The sequence below is a fragment of the Pinus tabuliformis genome, chromosome 7 (assembly GCF_031772625.1).
Source record: "Pinus tabuliformis cultivar Carrire ecotype Pingquan chromosome 7, CPIR1, whole genome shotgun sequence".
Classification (NCBI taxonomy): Eukaryota; Viridiplantae; Streptophyta; class Pinopsida; order Pinales; family Pinaceae; genus Pinus; species Pinus tabuliformis.
The window spans coordinates 1,413,271,298-1,413,289,783 of NC_142293.1; the positions used below are offsets into that span (position 1 = coordinate 1,413,271,298).

The 18,486-nt window shown below is 42.8% G+C and overlaps 1 protein-coding gene across 6 annotated transcripts in view; it reads right to left on the reverse strand.

Annotated features, from left to right (window-relative positions):
- AAS (Pyridoxal phosphate (PLP)-dependent transferases superfamily protein) overlaps nucleotides 1-18,486 on the reverse strand; it is a 526,642-nt gene that overhangs the window by 367,991 nt on the left and 140,165 nt on the right. The gene's annotated exons all lie outside the window — the stretch shown is intronic.

Below are 18,486 nucleotides of genomic sequence, written 5' to 3' on the forward strand. Positions count from 1 at the left end.
ATTGGGCGAGTACCCATCTCCCCTTGGTGGATTCATTCAGAATCCACAGGTGTAGTAATTGATTTCCTGTTTATAGAGTCATTGTACATTCAAAGAGACCCTTCTTGGGCTTTTGAATCATGTAGAAAGGACTAGTATTGAGTCAAATATGATTTATGTACCCTCCACATCAAGTCAGCCTAAAAGAGATCAAGTCGGCCCAAGGACCCTAATTGGACCCACAAGAAGCCTATATCTACAAGGAGGTCAGAGTCATTTGGTGTATCAACTCTCAAGCAAGTTTGATATCTCAAGAAGAGCTAGAGAAGTGCGAACTCTATTGCCGAGAGGTCGAAAGAAGTGAGAGTTTGGGGAAGTCTATAGAGAGGAAGAAAATCGAGATTTTGGTGCCTCTCTCTCTCTATTTTGTGGTCTGGATTGGAAGATCGAAGTCTCCAAAGATTTCGCTGTTGTCGAAAGCTGCATGTTGTCGGAAGTTGCTGCCTAGTCGAAGTTGCTGGAAGGGTTCGAAAATCTGGGACATTGACTTGGTGTGGAGAGAAAGTTTGATCTTGGTCTAGTGTAAAGAGTCTCAAAGAATGCTATTGAAAGGAAGAATTATCTTGACTGGGTTTTTCCCTCGAGGGGGGTTTTGCCCTGGAATGTGCCTATATCTTGTGTCTCTTGTTTTGTGATTTTCATACACACATAATATGGTAATTGCTTGATGAAAGATAAGATAATAAAAAAGTAAAAGAAGCCAACTCACTCACAAGTAATTATCAAGAAAGGAGAATCAAACCCTAATATAATTACTTTGATTTTCCAACATGGTATCGGAGCTAAGGTCAGGAAGAGTTGAAGATCACTTTGTTGGCATGGATTCTCCCTCTATGGTGAACTACATAAGAATGGGTTACAACACTGCTGGAAGTTGGATCAAGAAGGTCATCTACTACTTGTTCAACAAGGTCAAGAGTCAAGGATTCTTGGCTGCCCTTACAGGATCTCTTACTGATGACAATGCATGGATCATTGATAGTGGAGAATCGAGACACATGACAGGTGAAAGCAAGCAACTTCATACACTATCAAAGGAGCCATCTTCTCATGTAGTGGAATTGGGTGACAACAAAAGCTATGTTGTTAGCGGCCTGGGATCAACATCGTTGAAGCTAGATAATGGATCGAAGTTGCATCTCAACAACATTCTCTATGTTTCGTGTTTGAAAAAGAATTTTCTTTCTATTTCTTATTTAGAAGATAAAGGGGAAAAAGTTGCTTTTGTTGATGGAAAAGTATTAGTTTGGGGAAAAGACTCTAGCATTGAAAAAGCTAGTGTTATTGGTGTTCGTGAAGGAAGTCTTTATCGAGTAATTACACCACCTCCTCAAGCTTTGCTTCATACGGAAATAAGTCCCATTGAGCTATGGCATAGTAGGTACGGTCATCTACATTACAAGGTCATCCCTACTCCTAGTCAACTAGTTCATGGTATTCCTAATATGAAGTTAGATCATGAAGGTGTGTGCAAGGGATGTTGTTTGGGGAAACATACTAGAAGTAGAAAGTCATTTCATAATAGTGAAACTAGGTCTATGGAGATATTAGGCCTCATCCATTCTGATGTGTGTGGGCCCATGTCTGACAAATCACTTGGAGGTCATCTTTACTATGTGACATTCATTGATGACCATTCTAGGAAGACATGGCTCTACCTACTCAAAACTAAAGATGAAGTATTTGATAAGTTCAAGGAGTTTAGGGCTGAAGTGGAAACCCTAACCGAAAGAAAGATAAAAACTCTGAGGTCTAAGAATGGTGGGGAATACACTTCTAAAGAGTTGATTGCATATTGTAAGGAAGTAGGTATTAAGAGGGAGCTCATTGTTCTCTACTATCCTGAACAAAATGGATTGGCTGAAAGAAAGAATAGGTCAATTGAAGAAGGCATTCGAACTATGCTCCTTGATCAAGATCTACCGAAGTTCTTATGGGGAGAAGCAGCGATGACTGTTGTATACATTCAAAATAGAAGTCCTCATAAGAGTCTTGATAATACTACACCTGAAGAAGTATTCACAGGGAAGAAGTCGAGTGTGGATCTTTGAATCTTTGGAAGTCCAGTATATATCCATGTTCTGAAAGACAAGCGAAAGAAGTTAGACTCAACAAGTATCAAGGGAATATTCGTTGGTTATAGTCTTTCCTCAAAAGCATATAGAATCTACATAAAGGAAGGAAGACACATTGAAGTAAGCAAGGATGTCATATTTGATGAAATCAAACTTACAAGAAATCAAAGGATATTCCTATTGATTCTGATGACGAAGAAGTTCCCGTATTTGAAGTGTTGAAGTTTCTAAGTCTACCAGTTAGAAACCCTCCATGCACTTTACTGATTTATTCCTACCTACTTATTCCGTTACTTAACAAGTTATTTACAATGTAAATACTAAAAATAAACACTAGTGCATGCTCAACATATTACAAATCATAAACTGAAGGAAACAGAAACAAGCACACAAAATGACACCGTTATTTTTGGACCAATGTCCTCGAAAAAACCCAATGCGGGAAAACCGGTGCAGCTATCTGAGGGTTTTCTTAGTAAGCAATTTCAGAGTACAATCCAACAGCTCCTCAGCTCCAATCTGCTCCAAAAACCCCAGCGTCGGCCTTGCTGGACTAAGTCAGCCTCTCTCTACCCAGCGCTGGCCCTGCATCACCTTGAATGGGTCTACGTCAACCTCAGGAGGCCCTGCGTCAGCCTTCTGGCCCTCTGCGTCAGCAATGCTGGCCTCTCTGAAGCACTGTGTAGCTCCTGGCTGCCTCTGCGTGGCCCTACGTGAGCCCTGGCTGCTACTGCGTCACCCTCTCTAGCTCATGCACTAATCTCTCGACACTATCTCTGCCTCTTTGTCTCTCTGTACTCATTGCCCCTTGGTTGCAACTCCAATCACTAATTCTATCTCTCTTAGCAAACCCCGCTCTAGAGAATAGAATGACTGATCATCTCATGTACTCTCCAAGTGACCCTCAAGCCTCCTCTTAGACTTTTCTCGTTGACATATCAACGGCTGAGGTTAAGTCCCTAATCAACGGCTAAGATTAGATCTGCCTTTATCCATGTCTTTTGAACCATTCTAACACAGTTTTATATTAATCCACATTAATATTTTAATTTCCCTAAGTTTAGACTTCGGGACTCCATTAAAAATAATAATTATTTTAATATCTCCCAAACTGTTTAAAATCTTCCCAAACCTTTTCTGGGTATTGGATATCTCATGTTCCCCAACCTCTCCACCAAATTTTGTGGCTAGAGCACATCTGATGCTACCACAAATCAACACTCCCTCTTAGCGAGGATTATGCTCTAGCAATACTCCTCATTGACTATTACTCTAATCATCCGGCATTGGTCCCTGTGTTGATGCTAGGCCTGCTACCCACCATCCTCTGCACTGATGTATCCTGTACTGTTGCCGATGGTTCTGCCACTGCCACTACAGCATCTATACGACAGCTCCCTCTGCATCTATGTTGTTTCGCATGGCTTTGCCATTGCCACTATTGGATTTGCACTGCATCTCCTCTCATCATGTTGCTCGTACTACCCACTACTGCACTGCAACTCAGTTACTGAGAAGTAAGTAACTGATCTCCCAACTCTGACCTCTCTGTTGGGCTAGAGACCCTCCTAATGTTGAAGCTCCCTCTGTTGCTGAAGTGCTCCCTTTTTGACCTTTGTGCTGCTGCAACAACTCCCTGCATCTCGCACCGTTGCACACCTCTCTGTGCCATCCTACACTGGTGCAACACTCCTGTGCCTCTCGCACTGCTGCAGCCTGCTAGCCTCGCGTTGTCTCGAGACTCCTGCACTGTAGCTCTCTCTGCTGCTCCATCTACATCCATCTCTACCCACATCAGCCAGTCTTGCTACTCCTCTTCGGGGCTCCCGTAGCAAGGTCTAATCCAAGAGGCTGGGTACCTCGAGGATCCTGCCCCTCATCACCTGTAGTTCGCCTGACTACAGCTCGATGTCTCCCCACTTCCGCTCAAGTAGTGCGTGTGCACTCATGGCACAGTCATCGTCTGTCTCCACTTTCTTCTCTGCCCTTGCTGGCGCTGCGTTAGTCTGGGAAGACTCTCCCTTACTTTTCTTCCTTGGACACTGGGTCGCATAATGACCCAGCTCCCCATAGTGGAAGCACTTGATCTTGGAGAGATCCTTCTTCTTCCGCTTTTCTTGCTTTCCCTCAAATGCTAGGGAAACATCTTCCTTCTCTTCCTTTTTGACTCTGATCCCCTTACTACTACTTCCTGCCTTTGTCTGTCATCTGATCTCTTCTTGGCGAAGAGCAGCCCACATCTCATCCCAAGGTGGAAGTGTCCCTCTGCCCAGTATACTCTGGACAAATACCTCCCAGTCTTCTGAGACTGCATTCAGGGCTGTCCTCACCATCAATTCTTGATCTGGTGTGGCTCCTATGGAAGTCAACTGATCTCGGATCTCATTCAATCCTCCGAGGAAGGTGTCAATCGGTTCTCCCTTCTTCATCTGATATGACCTCATCTGATTTTCTAGTAACATCCTTCTCTGCACAGAAGTATGCTGGTACAATTTCTTTAGGGCCTCCCACATCTCATTTGTCGTTTCCTTCTCGGCAATGTGTGGTACTACATGGTCCTTGACCCTGTCAAGGATGATGCTCTTGGCCCTCACCATTGCCTCCTCGTACTTGTCGTTCTCAGCTGGGTTGACTGGGATAACTATCATCCTCAAGGCGAAGTGCTTGACACGATTTCTGTCAAGTACGGATAAGATTCTGGCCTTCCAGACTGTGAAGTTTGAGGCTTCGTCCAGTCTGTCCTAGTCTCTTACTCCGTGTAGTGCCATGCTTCTCTTCTACTTCCCTCCTGGAAGTTCTCAATGTGACTCCCTCTGAGACTCGATTTCCCTCTTGGAAATCCTTCTGTCGATGTCGAGATGCCCCCTACTCCGATCGTTTGTGCAACCGCACCACTGATTCGGATTTCTCGGCTAGAAACCCTCAGTAGCAACTCCCTCTTGCTTGGCCTTGCAATGTCAGGTATTTTTCTGACTACAGTACCCCACTAGCTCCACTCTGCAACTTTCCCACAGCCTCCTAAACCCCAACAACTTGAAAGTGAGAGCTCCTAGGCTCTACGCAATCCCGACACCAGCAACTCGGCCTCCTCAGCCAACTGCGTCATAGCCCTCTGGCCCTCTGCGTGGCTCTGTGTGAGCCTCCCTTTGCCTCCCTTGGCCTCTGCGCTGCCTCTTCTTGGCTCACCCTTGATGACGCAGGCACTGCGTCACCCTTCCCTTGTTGCTGCTCTGCTAGGAACAACTTATGTCACTCGAGACAGCTATTTTTGTTGCTATTGCTCCGCTCAGCTGATGTCCTCAGTTCTCCTGTGATCTACAACCACGCTCTGATACCATGTTGAAGTTTCTAAGTCTACCAATCAGAAACCCTCCATGCACTTTACTGATTTATTCCTACCTACTTGTTCCATTACTTAAGAAGTTATTTCCAATGTAAATACTGAAAATAAACACTAGTGCATGCTCAACATATTACAGATCATCAACTCAAGGAAACCGAAACAAGCACACAAAATGACACCATTATTTTTGAACCAATGTCCCCAGAAAAACCCAATGCAGGAAAATCGATGCAGCTATCTGGGGGTTTTCTTATTAAGCAATTTCATAGTACAATCTAGGTGCCAAATCTAGCTTACCCAGCAGAGAATGCCCTTGGTAGTAGTACCTCTCAGTCCGAGACAAATGTCCCAGCTGAAACCTCGGATAAACCCTCCAACAGCTCCTCAGCTCCAATCTGCCCTAGAAACCCTAGCGTCAGCCTTTCTGGACTGCGTCAGCCTCTTTTTGCCCAGCATTGGCTTTGCGTCACCCTAAATGGGTTTGCGTCAGCCTTCTGGCCCTCTACGTCAACAACGTTGGCCTCTCTAAAGCACTACACAGCTGCTGGCTGCCTCTGCGTGGCCCTGCATGAGCCCTAGCTGCTACTGCGTCACCCTCTCTTACTCTTACGTTGATCTCCCAGCACTATCTCTGCCTCTCTGGCTCTCTGTACTCAGTGCCCCTCAACTGCAACTCCGATCACTGATTATATCTCTCTTAGCAAACTCCACTCTAAAGAATAGAATGATTGATCATCTGGTGTACTCTCCAAGTGACCCTCAAGCCTCCTCTTATACTTTTCTCATTGACATATCAACAGTCGAGATTAAGTCCCTAATCAACAGCGAAGATTAGATCTGGATTGATCCATGTCTTTTGGACCATTCTAACACAGTTTTATATTAATCCACATTAATATTTTAATTTCCCTAAGTTTAGACTTAGGGACTCCATTAAAAATATTAATTATTTTAATATCTCCCAAACTGTTTAGAATCTGCCCAAACCCTTTCTAGGTATTGGAGATCTCATGTGCCCCAACCTTTCCACCAAATTTCGTGGCTAGAGCACATCCGATGCTACCACAAATCAACATGATGAAGAAGAAGTTCATCATGAAAACTCTACTACAAATTTCAAAGAAGAAGGACCAAGTGAACCTATTCAATCAATGGTTGCCCAACCACAAAGAAGAGGCCATATTGGTTGAAAACTACATTAGAAGACACTGAAGGACATGAAGCTGCAAAAGGTTCCTTCAGGGAAAGTAAGAAACAAAAGAAATATTATGGCTATGCTACATATATGACAAAGTTAATTGAAGTCGAACCATTTACATTCAAGGAAGCTGATCATGAAGAGGTTTGGAAGAAAGCTATGGAGGAAGAATACCTATCCATGATGAAGAATGGGGTTTGGGAGATCGTTCCTAGACCTAGTGACAAATCGTTTTTCACATGGAAGTGGATCTATATGATCAAACATGTTGTTGATGGAAGTATAGACAAGTACAAAGCAAGGTTCGCCGCAAGGGGTTTCTCTCAAAAAGGAAGGCATTGACTATGAAAAAACCTTTCCACCTACAGCAAGGTACACTACCATTAGATCGTTGGTTTCATTGGCTGCTACAATGGGGTGGAATATCCATCAAATGGATGTTAAGACCGCATTTCTGAATGGGACCATTGATGAGGAAGTGTACATCGAACAACCTGAGGGCTTTGAAGTAAATAGCAAGGACTCTCATGTTTGCAGACTTAAGAAGGTCCTATATGGCTCGAAGCAAGCACCTAGGGCATGGTATGCAAGGATGGATGCATATCTACTTCGAATTGAGTTCGTGAAGAGTTTTATTGATCTGAATCTCTACATCAAGGTCATGGATAATGAGCCCATCATTATTCTACTATATGTGGATGATCTATTCATCACATGTGTAGAGCGAAGAATTCAAGAATGCAAAAAGATGTTGGGTAGCTGAATTTGAAATGAAGGATCTAGGACTGATGCACTATTACCTAGGTTTAGAAGTATGGCTGAGACCAGGGGAGATATATTTGGGCAAGGAAAGTACATCATCAAGTTATTGCATAAATTTGGGATGATAGATTCCAAGCTTATGACTACTCCTATGATCACCAACCTCAAGAAGTTGAGGGGCTCTGACTCTAGTCTCATGAATCCTACCTCATATCGACAGTTAGTGGGTTCCCTGATCCATCTGGTAAATACTAGGCCAAATATATGTTTTGCAATACACATTCTTAGTCGGTTTGAGCCTTCTCATGATCACTGGATAGCTTCCAAACATATACTGAGGTATCTTCGTGGCAGTATACACCATTGCCTAAAGTATGATAGTAAGGAAGTCAAGCTAATTGGCTTCACAGACTCTAATTGGGGTGGCAGTGAGACCGATGGAAGGAGCACTACTCGAAAATGCTTTAGTCTAGGAGCTGCTATGATCTCATGGATGAGTAGGAAGCAAGATCTTGTTGCATTGAGTAGTGTTGAGGCAGAATATGTGGCTGCATGTCGAGTAGGAAAAGAGGTTGTTTGGTTAAGGAAGCTTCTGACAAATTTGTTCGAGAAGTATCTGAGTCCTACTGTGGTTACTTGTGACAATCAAAGTTGTATCAAGATGTCTAGAGATCCTGTGTTCATTCGAGGACAAAACATATCAATAATAAGTTCCACTTTATTAGGAACTTGGTGCAGGATGGGATCATGAAGTTGGAGTATGTCTCGACAAATGAACAGGTAGCAGACATACTGACAAAGGCTCTTCCTAATAAGAAGTTTGAATATCTAAGGAACCTGCTTGGTTTGGTAGATATTGTTGATTGTATTGATGATAAGAAAGTGGAAGAGATTTGTTGAGGCTTTGCAAGTGAAGCATTGCCTGGGAAGACATATGGCCGACACTTTGTGTTGATGTCTGGGTCTCGAAGTTGGAAAGGTGGTGTTGGTTATTGAACTCTGATTCTAGATACACACCTGTATGTTTGGGTTGGTGGTTAGCAAGTAAGCCTAATGGTACTTAGATGGGCTGAAAGCTTGAGTCCACCTTATTCCCACTTGGATAGATTGCCCTGGTTAGGAATCTAGTCAGTGCTAACGTGGTGACTAAATTGTTGAGTGACTAGTTGGATAGATTGCCTTGGTCAGGAATCTAGTCCATGCCACTGCGATGCCTAAAAGTTCTTCATGATTCATATAATTTGAGATCTTCCATTGTATTTGTACATTATGAATACCTCCCTAGTTAAGAGGGAGTGTTAGAAAATGTAACTATGTTCGGTCTTCATTAATGTACTTGAGTCATTATGTAATGTACTTGTCAAAAGAATAAAGAAAATATTTTTTATTATTGTAACAATGACTTATTAAAGCATGGGTTTCATGCTTGGGTCATCATTATATTAGTCAAAGTCCCCATTCTGGACTCCTAGGATTAATATTGAGTTTATAGAGTCATTTTACATTCAAGAGACCCTTCTTGGGCTTTGAATCATGTAAAAAAGTTTAGTATTGAGTCAAATATGATTTATGTACCCTCCACATCAAGTTGGCCTAAGGAACCTAATTCGACCCATAAGAAGCCTATATATACAAGGAGGTCAAAGTCATGTGGTGTACCACCTCTCAAGCAAGTTCGATATCTCAAGAAGAGCTGGAGAAGTGTGAAGTCTGTTGCCGGGAGGTCAAAAGAAGTGCGAGTTTGGGTAAGTCTATAGAGAGGAAGAAAATTGAGATTTTTGTGCCTCTCTCTCTCTCTATTTCGTGGTCTCGATTGGCAGATTGAAGTCTCCTAAGATTTCGTTGTTCCCGGAAGCTGCTATCTAGACGAAGTTGCTGGAAGGGGTCGAAGATCTCAAAGGCTGACATGGTGTGGAGGGAAAGTCTGGGCTTGGTCTAGGGTAAGGAATCTCAAAGAATATTGTTGAAAGGAAGAATTATCTTGACTGGGTTTTCCCCTCAAAGGGGGTTTTGCCCTAGCATGTGCCAATATCTTGTGTCTCTTGTTTTGTGATCTTCATACACACATAATATGGTAATTGCTTGATGAAAGATAAGATAATAAAGAAGTAAAAGAAGCCAACTCACTCACAAGTAATTATCAAGAAAGGAGAATCAAACCCTAATATAATTACATTGATTTTCTAGCAGATTTTCCACGACCTTGGTGTCTGGGATAGAATCTTAAATCTTTGATGCTACCAAACCAAGAATCACAAAGATACTACTTTTCACAGTGGAATATAAACAACAGTAAATCTACTAGCGCACAAAAAATGTACAACTTTTTACAATTTTCAACACAACTTCGATATATTAATCGACATATAATAACAGTCTAGGGCTCCCATACCAGGGATAATGGCCCTCATACATCCACTGATACAAGACACAAAAATAGGACTTGGTGTTAGTCCATCAACAACCAATCTGCCCATACAAGATACATTGACCATCTAGCTGATGTAGTGCGCTCTCTCAACTCCTCTCGATCGTACCCTGTACCTATCCGATCCTGCAGCTTCCAATCTACAGAACTTGCCTCTAACAATTCTCCAAGTCCATCTGGCCACTAAACCTCGACTATCAATCTGCTCACTAGCTGTGCCTTAGTCCATCAAGGACACAACACATCGAGATTCCTATTGAGTTATTCACAACTTCGTTTATGAACATCTCTCAATCTGCCCATTGCTGCTCCTCAGCTACTCAGGGACTTTGCCTACTATGGTCTTTCTAAGTTGCTCCAATGGCGAACAACACAGGGCACGAAGGGTTGCCACCTATCACTTCAAGATGTCCATCTCCCACAATGAACACGGGCTAGAGGACTGCCCATCATCCGTTGTAGATGTCCTTCTCCACACACAATTCTAGCGCTGTTAAATCTTCTCCTGGTTGATTAGACCCTTGACCTCTTCTTCTACCACTCTAGCAACCATCTAATTCAATGAAGATGGTGCACATCAGGCTCCAACTTGGGCACTATCACGCTGTCCTCCAGCAGACCATAAATGCCCAATCACTATCCACATTTGGTCCACTCTGACATTGCCCTCCAACAAACCACGAGTGAGAAACCCTTGTTGTAGCAACTTCTCCTAGTTAGGGCATCCAACTACTAGGAAACCCCTCCTCATGGCTGCTAACAGGCTCCATAAACAACTCATTCAATCTGGTCCAAAACTAGACCCAACACCTAGCAACAAAGGAGAAATGGCATACCTTTATACTGTTGCTCATGGACTGAAGTTTGGTCACTGGTTAGGGCACATTATAGCCTACAACATCTCACCAACCATGGCCAATACTTACCTCAAACACTGTGGCTTCCTTCCATCTTCAAGTCTAGGAATCTCGTTGCCTTGTTAGACTCTTGCACAACCTTATTTTGCCACTACAGGTCTACGACCTAGCAATTACAGTTCTGTCACCTTTTCGGCCTGCTCAAGGAAGATTTTCCATGCCTAAAACTTAGTCTAAAACAACTCCTTTCTGCTGCGGTCCTCCCTTGCAAGTCTCCATTGCTCCTTCACTGTTGTTTTGGGCACAAATCAGCCCTATATAGGCCGACATTGCCGCATGTGTGAGGATCTAAGGCTTACCGTTTGTTCTGTCCCATAGAACAGCCTCTCAGCCCCTGTTCCAGTCACAAATAGGCTTGTGACCTCTCCACAAAAGTCTCCTAGGGCTACAGCTTGTTTACCATGGGAAAACCACACCTTATAACACCCAAACCGTCCTCCAAAACAACCCAAAATTAGGCTCCTACAATGCAGCCTTATTGTTGGTCTACTCACACTTCAAAACAGTCTTGGGAGAGGCCCTAAATTCCCTCCCTTCTTTGTTGAATTTTCCCTAACCAACGGCCCAAAAATAGAGACCTTCTTCTCCCTTCAACGAGCTCTTCACTTGCTTTGTGTTGCACTCTTGGATGTAAGAAATGGTCTCACATACACCTCCTTTTATACTTTTTCTAAGGGCTCCATCAAACTTCCCTTTGAGGGCTTGACAGCCTATCACAAGGCTTATTAACATCAAGCCAACCTTGACCTTATGACACCATGCCAATATCCAACATTCAAAAATTCATAACTCCATTTTTACAACTCTGAATCGGATGTTTTTTAATGCGTCAGAATCGTCTCGACGAGTGCTATCATCTTCATCCATCACATGTCGAAATCTCTCCATAGTTTTGTCCCCAACATCGATGGATGCAAAACCCCAAGCTTGGGTTTCAAGTCCACAAGGCCACTTGTCGAGCTCCTTCTTCCAAACCCTCGATCCTCAAGGCTTGAAGTACCTCTCAAGCTACAAAAATCAACTTCCAAGACTAGGAAGTAACCATCATCATTGGCAACACTAGCCCATCTGGCGTCCACCGCTGTAGCATACCTTGTAGAATGAACTCGACAACCTCAGTAGTGCCTCTGCCTCATCACATCTGAAACTAAAGATCCCAAACCTCCATAGGGTTGCTCCCTCTGAGGCTAGACTCACTCTGAGCCTACACAATCTCCACTGGCTCAGTCTTGCAAGCACTCATCCTCCTGGATCAAATACCACTCGTGCAAATCCCACCAATCTCGGATATGCAACATCATGATCCAATGAAGACTCTAGCCTGCCAACCTGGAGTCCATCACATGAAGCCATCTCGATCAACCTAATCTCGTCCAAGACAAAGAAGCCCTCGATTTGTCCCAACCATCTATGACAAATCAACGAAAATCCATGATCAACAATTTTCGCTACAAACTGTTGTTCGCCAGGCACACCACCAATCCACCAAAACTTGCAACCAATCTCGCTGCCAAGCTAGTCAAGACCACATCTCCATGTCTTCAACTGAACCCTCTGCTCCATGATCTAGAAACCCACAACTCCCTCTGAGTTGCTTCGTTGTGCACACTCTAATTCACTATCCCTCAAAGTAGCTCAGATATGCTCTAATACCATGTTGATTTTCCATGACCTTGGTGTCTGGGATAGAATCCTAAATCCCTAACGCTACCAAACCAAGAATCACAACGATACTACTTTGTGGAAATTCGACAACAAGAATCCCTACTACAGCAAACTGATGTTACTTCTCCTACTTGTTAATCCATACAAGCTATTTACTATGTTCTGTGGTAAATATCGAAGAAAATACTACTACAGGCTTCACTTAATTGAATTATAAGCGGAAACAAGATATTGAGCAAGAAAAAAAACAACACAATGGACACTGTTATTTTTGGACAAATGTCCCCAAAAAAACCCAATGCTGGAAAACCGATGCAACAGCTCTGAGGGTTTATTATTATTAAGTAGTAGCAAATTCTAAATACATCTCTAAATACCTCATAGGGTTATTTAGTTACAGAGAGAAATATTGGCAGAAAGATTTGTGAGATTACCTCACACAATCACTCAGAAAATCTCGGCTGATCCGGATATTGAATGAATGGCCTCTGGCAGGACCTACGTTGCTCTGCATAGTCCTCACACAGGCTCTGCATCAACCTCTCTAGGCTCTGCATCAACCTCTCTAGGCTCTGCATCACTCAGTTTGCTAATCAATTTGCTACCCGGAGTCTCTGCTCTCAACCTCCCGGTCTCACACCCCAACTCCCGGCTTCTGAAACTGACTCTCCTCAACAAAATCTAGGACTCCCTCTCACCCTCTGTGCTGCCTCTGCATGGCCCTTCGTGGCCCTGCGTCAACCTTTGCGTCTGGGCTACTGATCACTCCTGCCTCTCTCTACTGATGATTCTCCAGCTGAGAAAATCTCTCTCTCTCCGGATGCTATCCCTACGCCTCAACTACAAGAAATCTCCTCAATCGAATTTCCTCCTGAGAACTTCTCACTTAAGAAATTCGATCTCTTGATCTCTTCGATGTGTTTTCTAAATGACCCTCGAGCCCCTTCTTATATCTTCCAGTTGGACAACCAACACCCTAGCTTAAATTCTAATCAAAGGCTCAGATCATTTTGGCTTGATCTCCGTCTTCTTCTAGAAGTTACACCCACAATTAGATTAATACCCATTAATATTTTAATTTTCCTAAGTTTACACTTAGGAACTCCATTAAAAATATTAATTATTTTAATAAAATCGTCTCTGGGTGGAATTTCTCAAAACGATTTATGGGTTCTTTGGAATGCATGTGCCCAAGCCTCCCTGCAAAATTTGAGGCCTAGAGCACATCTGATGCTACCCAAAATCAACATACTTTGCATAGCAGAATTTAAACAACAACAAATCGACTAGTGCACAAAATATGGACAACTTTTTACAATTTTGACCCCAACTTCATTATATTAATCAACATATAATACAACAGTCTAGGGCTCCCATACCAGGGATAATGGCCCTCATACATCCACTGATACAAGACACAAAACTAGGGGTTGGTGTTAGTCCAACAACCAATCCGCCCATATAAGATACACTAACCATCTGGCCGATGTAGCGCGCTCTCTCAGCTCCTCTCGATCATACCTTGTACCTACCCAGTCCTGTGCCTCCTGATCTATAGCTCTCACCTCTATCAATGCTCCAAGTCCACCTAGCCACTGAACCTCAACTATCAATCTTCTCATTAGTTGTGCCTTAGTCCATCAAGGACACAACACATTGAGACTCATGTTGAGTTGTTCACAACTTCATTTTGTGAACATCTCTCAATCTGCCCACTCCTGCTCCTCAGCTACTCAGGGACTTCACCCACTATGGTCTTCTTGCACTACTCCAATGAAGACCAACATAGGGCACGAAGCTGGCTACTGAACCTCGACTATCAATCTTCTCACTAGTTGCGCTTTAGTCCATCAAGGACACAACACATTGAGACTCCTATTGAGTTGTTCACAACTCCATTTGTGAACATCTCTCAATCTTCCCACTGCCGCTCCTCAGCTACTCAGGGACTCTGCCCACTATGGTCTTCCTATGCTGCTCCAATGAAGGCCAACATAGGGCATGGAGGGCTGCCACCTATCACTTCAAGATGTCCATCTCCCACAATGAACACGGGCTAGGAGGATTGCCCATCATTTGCTGTAGATGTCCTTCCCATACACAAGTCTAGGGTTGTTAAATCTGCTCCTGGTTGATCAGACCCTTGACCTCTTCTTCTACCACTCTAGCAACCATCTAGGTCCATGAAGATGGTGCACACCGAGCTCCAACTTGGGCACTATCACGCTATCCTCCATCAGACCATAAATTCCCAATCACTATCCACACTTGTTCCACTCTCACGCTGCCCTCCAACAGACCACGAGTGACCAATCCTTGTTGTAGCATTTGCTCCTAGTTAGGGCATCCAACTACTAGGAAACCCCTCCTCATGGCTGCTAACAGGATCCATAAACAACTCACCCATTCTGGTCCAAAACTTGACCCAACAACCTGCAACAAAGGAGAAATGGCATACCTTTATACTGCTGTTCATGGACTGAAGTCTGGTCACTGGTTAGGGCACTCTTGTAGCCCACAACAGCCCACCAACCATGGCCAGAACTTACCTCAAACACTGCTGCTTCCTTCCATCTTCAAGACTAGGCAACTCACTGCCTTGTTAGACTCCTGCAGAACCTTGTTTTGCCACTACAGGTCTGCAGCCTAGCAATTGCAGGTCTGTCACCTTTTCGGCCTGCTCAAGGAAGATTTTCCATGCCAAAACTTGGTCCAGAACAGCTACTTTCTGCTGCGGTCCTCCATTGCAAGTCTCCTCTGCTCCTTCACTGCTGTTCTGGGCACCAATCAGCCCTATATACGCCCACACTGCCACCAGTGTGAGGATCCAAGGCCTGCAGCCTGTTCTGTCCCACAGAACAGCCTTACGGCCCCCTGTTCCACTCACAAATAGGCCTGAGGCCCGTAGACAGAAGTCTCCTAGGGCTGCAGCCTGTTTAACATGGGATACCGCACCTTATAACACCCAAACCATCCTCCAAAACAGCCCAGAATTATCCTCCTGCAATGCAGCCTTACTGCTGGTTGACTCACACTTCAAAACAGTATTGAGAGAGGCCCTAAAGCCCCTCCCTTCATCGCTGAAGTTGCCCTAACCTGCGGCACAAAAACAGAGACCTTCTTCTCCCTTCAACGAGCTCTTCACTTGCTTTGTGTTGCACTCTTGGATTTAAGAAATGATCGCACATACACCTCCTTTTATACTTTTTCTAAGGGCTCCATCAAACTGCCCTTTGAGGGCTTGACAACCTGTCACAAGGCTTATTAACATCAAGCTGTCCTTGACCTTGTGCCACCATGCCCATATCCAACATTCAAAAATTCATAACTCCATTTCTACAACTCGGAATCGGATGATTTTCGATGAGTCGGAATCATCTCAACGAGTACTATTATCCTCATCCAGCACATGTCGAAATCTCTCCATAGTTTTGTCCCCAACATTGATGGATGCAAAACCCCAAGCTTGGGTTTCAAGCCCACAAGGCCACTTGTGGAGCTCCTCCTTCTAAACCCTCAATCCTCAAGGCTTGGAGTACCTCCCAAGCTACAAAAACCAACACTCTGTACATGCTGCTCATCCAAATGTGTCCGTAACAAGGCTGTAACAGATTAATCATTATGCTGTAACTGAAGCTCATACTCCTGGAAATATTCTCTCAAAATCCCCCAGCATTTTGAGCAGTAACACGCACAATGTCTGCCAAGATGACATGCTTGGCCCACCCTAAAGGCACTAGAGCCAAAGAAGACCTCAGAAGGGGGGTATCTTGTAGAGACATGAGTGACTCTGTTGTAGATGTGCTGCAAAAGATGCAAATTTTGATCCCATTCTTTGTTCTTTTGGGGTTAGATGTTGAAAGCATGAACTGAGTCACTGACCATTTGTTTAATACCATGCTTTAGTCATCTATTTGTAGATGAAATATAATAGAAATTTAGAAAATCGAAGCTGACAACCTAAAAGTTCCACAGAGAATTCAAAAAGTGACTGAGAAATCTAAAGTCACGATTGGAAATGATTGCCAATGGTATTCCAAAATTGTTCCAAACATGCTAGAAGAAAAGTTTTGTGGCTTTAAAAGCATAAATAGTTGTGTTGCATGGTATGAACGCTGCCATATTGGAAAATCTGCATACTATCACAAAAATACCATTATGATTTTGCTGTGGTTGGTAGACCACTGATGAAATCCATGGAGATGGATTCCCAAGGCCCAAAGGGAACTGGTAGAATAGTACAAATGTAGAAAGGACACATGGCAAGAATGCAAACTTGGAAGGGAAAATGGTGTTAGATGACTACTGAGATGCATTCACCATTGGATCAAAAGGGTAAACAACAGCTCGTGCATCCCATGGGTTGTTATAGTGTTAGAGGGACCTTAAGGTACAGAAATTGTCCAATCAAAGGAAGATCAACAACTTCTGCAACCCAAGGTCTGCAAAGATCTCAAAGCACCTTTGAGATGTGCACACCATCGAATTGTAGGAGATTGACAATTGGCGGGGTTCCTGTCAATGTCATATGCAAAAAGGATAACTCTAGAAATCTATGGAAAAGTAAAAGGGACCCTTGAATTAAAAGTGTAATGCTAGTGACTCCTACAAAATATCAATCAATAAAGCAGTGGAACTTTGATAGGTACCTATAGCATATGGAGAAGGCTTAAGTATAAAAGTAAAAAAGAAAGACAAATTCATAAAAAATTATGAGTGGGTAATTGCAAAGATTATATAGCCCAAAAACACTGAAAAACAGTCGAAAATTGCTCAGAGCATACTCCATTTTTGTTATTCCTCCTTGACCCCTACAATGGCACCCAAAAGTAAAAACCCTCAATATCACCAATGTTGTTAGACATTGTGCACCTAACTACAGGCACGCTCTAGCTGGATACTTGTGTTCATTGGGTTGCTTGAGATGGAGGGGTGCACTTGTTTGAAGTGTCATAAAATCGGTGGCAACAGTCATGCCTCAGCACAAACAGTAAAGGGCCAGCTGACTCAGGGCTAAGGCGTGTTGTGCTATTTATGCTCAATAACATGCTAGGAAGTATTGGCACAAGCCAAAGATAAATGAATAGATAGGTGACAACTAAACATTGTCCAATATACACATATATAAAGTGTTCAGCAATAAGCATATCCATTCGTTGGAATGTAAATATAGTTGGAGGTATAAAAAACTAATGACATTGCACATGTTATCGTTGTCATAATCAAGCAGGTTGATACAGTGCAAATCAATATAAATAAAGTAAATGTTTGTATGCTCTGTGATGTTGTAATGTAGCTCTTGTAATGTAGCTCTGCACATGAGCCCATTGGCTGTCAAACACATGGTGATGAATCGATGATTGACTTGAAGATGATTTCTGAGTATGTGTGCATCCTTGACTTGAAACTTGAAAGTATCATTATTGAATCCTGTACCTCTTTCTAGATTCTAGGGGACAATACGAACAAATCATAAAAAAGTGTCATAGAGATTACTTCATATTTAATCCTTCAGTGCTAACTAAAGTGGTCTCAAATGATTGCTCAAATTAAGAAATTGTTAAGCAAGAGTAAAAGATCAGTCCTATATTATACTACATATTGCTATAAATCCCAAAAACTTGTATGGTAGTTTAATCACATCCCAACCATCCTTCACAATGTTCAGTGTCACTTATTTTGAATCTTGACCCAAGTGTAAAATAATTATATGAAACTAATTAATTTACAAGCCATCACAAAATCAGAATACATCTAGGCAAAAGGAGTTTAAAATTTTGAATCTATCATGCTACATATTAATTGAATTGACTAAGCTAAAAGAACAGGAAGTTAACAAGAAGACAGTAAAAAAAACAATCACAAATAAAGCAGGTGGAATATGGACGGAGATAAGGCCAAATAGGGATCAGCCTTTAAGTGGGCCCTATGAAATGTACTTCTCTAGATCTCACATCCATCAGGATTGACTGGCATAAGAAACTCTCAAAATGAAGCAAAATGTCCACGAGTTCGTGCTAATGAAGTAGAAACAATATTATTTTGAAAATGCAACCATT